General features: G+C 36.2%; 1 long non-coding RNA gene across 1 annotated transcript in view; it reads right to left on the reverse strand.

Moving 5' to 3' along the window:
- Positions 1-2,816, reverse strand: part of LOC134719480 (uncharacterized) — a 31,065-nt gene extending 28,249 nt beyond the window's left edge. Inside the window, exon 1 of the long non-coding RNA XR_010107599.1 lies at positions 2,722-2,816. This is a non-coding gene — a long non-coding RNA (uncharacterized LOC134719480). The remainder of the gene's footprint in view (positions 1-2,721) is intronic.
- Positions 2,817-6,000: the final 3,184 nt, after the last annotated feature.

Raw genomic sequence — 6,000 nt, forward strand, 5'->3', positions numbered from 1 at the left:
AGTACAAAACACTGCAGCCAGGGTCATTACAAGGAGGAGGAAATACGACCACATAACGCCAATCCTAAAGTGTCTACATTGGCTCCCCGTAACATACAGATGCCAATATAAACTCCTTGTCTATGTGTTCAAGGCTTTGCACGAGGAGGCACCGGTCTACCTACAAGAACTCGTTAATATATATAAACCAATACGAACACTCAGATCAGAATATTAACAACACCACGTGTGAGAACAAAAACATATGGAGAGAGAAGATTCGACAAAGCAGCATCCGTTTTATGGAACGATGTACCACGTGATATCCGGAACATCCATTCTGTGAACGCTTTTAAGAAACACCTGAAAACTCATTTATTCAGACATGCTTTTTCATAGTTCTTAAAATATTTTATATCACTGTAATTTTTGAAGTTTTAAGCAAATACTTTTTTGATTTTTTTTAAGCAAATCTTTTCTGAATTTTTTTTTTAAGCAAATATATTATTTATTTTTTTTTGAATTTTTTAAGCAAATATTTTTAACTTATTTTTATTTATACGGGTTCAATGTCTCTTTTATTTTAAATTTGATTGTTGATCAGTAAATGTAATAGTATACTTTTATATGCCATTTATTTTAGATATGTTTGTTTTTAGGATCTCATAACATGGGCTTTCATATTTTATTGTTAATACTTGTATATCTGTATGAATATGTTGTAAAGCGCTTAGGGTAATTTTTGATATTATATAATGCGCTATTATAAATACTGTATAATAAATAATAAATAAATAAGTACGTCTGAGTCAGTGACAACCCTACAATATATATGTAATGTTGCACTTCGGTGATCCGGTAAAATACGATGGTGATTAGAAAAAAACTACCCTCGATATATCGTAATGAATGCTTTGCATATTTAACTCAAATTTGAACCATTGATAAAGCACCAGTCCCACTAGACCACGATCGCACTACGCTCACATCGATCTAAAATAAATTAAGATCGTGGTAAGGTCGCGGTATGAGCGAAATGAAAATGTAAATTTTCGTTGCTTTCACATTGCTACCCTGCCCTTATAACGCTTCTACAACGATCCCGCTACGATTATACCACGTTCTCGTCGCGCTTATTTTGTGACCTCACTACGATTATCAAAATCTTTCTACGCTCATAACGTTCTCACTAAGATCATATCACGAGTTATCCAGATTGCAACACGATCTTACCACACGTTTACTGCGATTATAGTACTTTCTTACCACGATTATACTAAGTTCATGCTGCGACCTTACTACGTAACCAGTAATAACGCCAAAATCATGTTTTATATCAATATAATTCAATTCCTTCTATTTCTCATTTATATATAAATTTATCGGAAACAATACAGTCATGCCACCAAAATCTTCTAGAACACGTTGGGCGTGGTGGTAGGGGTTGAAGTAGAGGCAGAGGGAGTACTGGTAGTAGCGAATCCTGATCAAGCAGATATTTCGGATTGACCAATCCAACCTAAATAACAACCTTTTGCTGGGCCATAAAGCCAATGAAGATATTTTAGTGAACGATAGCATAGATGAAACAGGTGTGTCAATACATATAGAGAAATGTGGTATAAGTGCCAATGAGACAACTCTCCATCCAAGTAACAATTTTATAAAAGTACACCATTATAGGCCAAGTTACGGACTTCAATGCAACTGAAGCCTTGGCTCACACCGAACAGCAAGCTATGAAAAATTTACTAAACGGGTAAACCAACGATCTCATTTATATAAACGAGAAGCATGGTTGGGCCGTTAGAGAAAATAGACAAGAACAACATACAGACAAATAAAACCTGAAGATACTTATATATTTTATGTGAAAATGACAACGTAAAAGATGGTCGTTGTATGAACGAAGTCAGGTGGTAAGAAGAACGTGATGAGGACGGCAAGGGCGTGCTAGAATCGTACAATGGTCTTTAACAGTATAGTGTTAACGTGATATAGTCGGAGTGGAAGCGTAGTTGTGTCGCAGTGAGAACGTAATGGTCGTAGTGAGGTGGTATGAACGTCGCTGTGATATCGTATTGCAGTCTCTCCGAATAGAATCACGCTTTCACTGCGCTCTCGCTACGATGATACAGCGACCTTTGCGATCTTACTACGACCTTAGTGCGCTCTCATTACGCTTCTTCTACGACCTGATCTCGCAACGACTGCACCACACTTGATTTAAACATGTTCAAAGTTGGCCACGCTCATCACGATCTTGAAGTCCTCATTACGATCGTGATATGACCTTACTGCGATCTACACGATCGTACTACGATCATCAAAATTTGCATTTATTTCACAGATCGTAGTGTGATCATGCCCTAGTGGGACTGCGGTATAAGAGATGAAAGATTTGTCCCATAATTATAATTGTTGAGTTCATAATCTTGATAAGGGTCTTGGCAATAAAAACGTCCCTTCACCAACGATGAATCAAAAAGTAAAGTACAGTAAAAATTATCAGTGCGCTTGATGTATGTATGCTTTTTTAAACAAAAACCATACTACATACTGTGGATTTATTTATTGTCGTGGGTATCAATTTTCGTGGATTGCTTACAACTTGCATATTTGTAATACTTAATATCGTGTTGGCCAATCTTGTGGTTCACCTGTACCCACGAAATCCACGAAAATAGGCATTCAACGAATATTAATGAATTCCCAGTAACAGATGTTATAGACTTTACTTACATGTTCCACACAAAACGGCGAGAGAACAAACAAATAATATGATGTGACTAGATTTCATTTTTCCACTTTTTCGCAACCATAGATACATAAAATACGTATTTTATGAACTTTTTATGTTTCTTCCGTCGTAAAGCTATATATACCACAATAACAGATTAACTAGGCATCAATAGTTTAATTTAACATATTACGTTAGACTTATGTCACACGTGTTATTAACTATTCGATGTATAAAGATTCAACATTTTAAATTCAAGGAAACGATTAATAAACTAATACGATATATTATATAATTTGTTTGCGCTCGAACGGTTTCTCTAACTTTACTGCACTATAAAAACAAATTTAACAACACAAACATCCTTGTAGTATACTGAGTGCCAGTGAAAACGCAACACCAATTTTTTTTAGAAATAAAATTTTTATAAAAAATAATATTTTGTGTACAGTAATTGTTAAAGACATTTAAAGGGTCTATATAAAGATAAAAGTCAAACAAAAATGTTCAAATACCACGATTCGAATGCAATACGTTAATGCAACACCACGCTACAATTCACCAAATCAAAGTCTCAATAACGAATGTGTCAACCACGTACTACAACGCAAGCTCTACAACGACGTTGCAGTGACCTGACCAGACGTCAGAAATGGTGTTGTGGAATGTTTGTTCATTCTTCTCGCAATGCAATTTCGAGTTGGCGAAGCGTAACTGGTGGCGGCTGTCGTCGTCTTACGGCTTGTCAAATTTGGTCCCATAAGTGTTTAATTGGACTCAAATCCAGCGAAAATGCTGGCCATGGTAATGTAATGATAAACGCAGCTGTGAGTCGTGCGGAGTGTGTACGAGTTTGCTGAAAAAGATTAACATCTTGATGTTTAGCCATAAACGTGGTTTTCGTGGATGTCGTTATCCACGAATTTAAGTGTCCAACGAAATAAAACAACCATTGTCCAAATCAAGACATGGAACGATCACCATTTACGTTTGACTACTGATATGGTCTAGAAAATATCGCCAAATATGAGAATACTTTAATAGCAGTCACAGAACTACAACTGCATGCAGGATTATTCCCATTTGATCTTTAATAACCTAAACTGTACAACTTTTGATATTTTAATTCTCATAAAAATATTTTTGATCGATGAAAGTCAGATTTCCGGTAATAATATGGCAGTATGAGAAAGTGTTAATTTTATATCCTCATAGTTCTGGTACATATGGGAAATAATAATAACATGCTGGACTTGATATTGAAAAGAATTATTTGACAATTAAAGATAATTTTACAGCATTTGTTTATGTTACTGTTTTCTTTTGGTGACATGTTGATTGCCTAATCAACACCTTTGATGGTTGAATCTGTTGATCACTTTATCATGGGTTTATTAGTGTTATCACTACAATTTACACAGGTCAATGTTTACTTTGCAATTTCCTTCAATCCAGAATATTAGAATTCTTCGTTTCTAAAGGCTTTAATATTTAATTATTTTTTTTTAGGAAACTAAAATACACGAATTTTAAAACACACGAACATTTTAGTTTAAACATATTTATTTATAGTGGATTGGGGAACAAATTTTGCAACTTACGTTTATCCCTTTCCACTTTTGCTGGTGCGAGTGCTGCCTTGTAGCGGCATTAGCTTACTATTTTTCGCAATCTACAAGGGTTTCTTTAACGTGCAAGATATATGGCTCTCTCTTAACACAGGTCAGCCATTTATCGTCCCCTTCCGACGGACTATCATCGTTTTCTCAAAACCATAATCGCAAATGGTGTCACGGGAGAGCCGCAAATCAGTCCCTGAAATGTTCATCCCAGACGGGAATCGAACCAGGAACCTTTGTGTTAGTAGTCCGATGCACTAACCACACTACATCACGGCTCTCTTTTAATATTGCTCAATCCACGAAAATTGATACCCACAAATTAAAATACTTTCTCAGTAACTGTCGGCTGTAAAACCTACTCAATATAAAATTTTAATTGCCATTGATAGTGATGAGCGGAGTTTTATGGATGCATGATATTCCTCCCCGTACCATGACACTACCACCACCCCAACGATCTGTCCCTTGGATACACGAATATGCATAGCGTTCTCCTCTTCGTCTCCACACACAAGTTCGTCAATAACTACGGCGAAAATGGAATCTTGATTCGTCCGTCGATCCATAAGATCTGTGGCCTGTGTGACCATCTCTGACGCTGTTGTGTCCATCTTAAATATAGGAAACAGTAGTATACCGATGTTCAAAACTCATAAATCGATCGAAAAAAACAAATCTGGGTCATAAATCAAAACCGATGGAAAGCCATTTTAGCGTCGTACTGCTGTCAGCATGTTATAACGGAAAGGCCTCCGTGCCCTTAATCCACTGCAATGCAAACGGCGTCTCACCGTGTTTGCTCCAATGTGTCTCCTATGGACGCCGACAGTCTTTGTGCGGTTTGAACAGCCGTACGGAACCGATCTCACAGATGCTCAATCGGAATGTATCGATCCTGTTGGACAGTAGTTGCTCTCTGTCTTCCTTGACGTAATCTGTCATTTAAAGAATCAGTTTGGTTGAATTTTTGGATAAGTCTGGTAATTGTTGTGACTGAACACTGAATTCTACGTGCAATTTCACGACTTAAAATGCCTCCGCGCACAATGCCCCAAACTTCATGTTTCTGGTTTCTGAAAGTCTTGGCATCCAGCCATAGTTTATTGCAGTGGCTTACAAAAAAGGATGGGAACGTTAAATTCTTGAGCGAGGCTTTCCAAAAACACACATTGAGAAAATCACTCGTGCGTCAAAATAGCGATGCATTCGACTCATCGACCTTTCTTTAACATAGCATGTACCTTTTTCCTAGCATAATTGAAGTGTTAAGTTATGGAAAGAAGTCTGACGATTCATTTTCAAACCGATATAGGTAATCATTGGGAAAAAAATATTCATATATTTTAGAATATTTGAATTAACAAGTGTTGCGTTTTCATTGGCACTCAGTATATGTTAACAAACAGATATGTTGTTGTTCTACCCTGTCATATTATCTCAAGAAACTTATTGGAAAAGGGTGTAATTATATTGATCATGAATTTCAAATACTGTATTTTTTAATAACAAATAGTCTGAAACGATCTCGCGAGACTGACCAATGAATTGTATTTTACATTTGTAGATTTTATGCTTATTCCATAGTTTTCACGTCTAATCTTATACATAAATATACGAAAAACTACTGAACATTTCTCAAGGTAGATCATTAGTAATTGT

Source organism: Mytilus trossulus, chromosome 5 (genome assembly GCF_036588685.1).
Source record: "Mytilus trossulus isolate FHL-02 chromosome 5, PNRI_Mtr1.1.1.hap1, whole genome shotgun sequence".
Lineage (NCBI taxonomy): Eukaryota > Metazoa > Mollusca > Bivalvia > Mytilida > Mytilidae > Mytilus > Mytilus trossulus.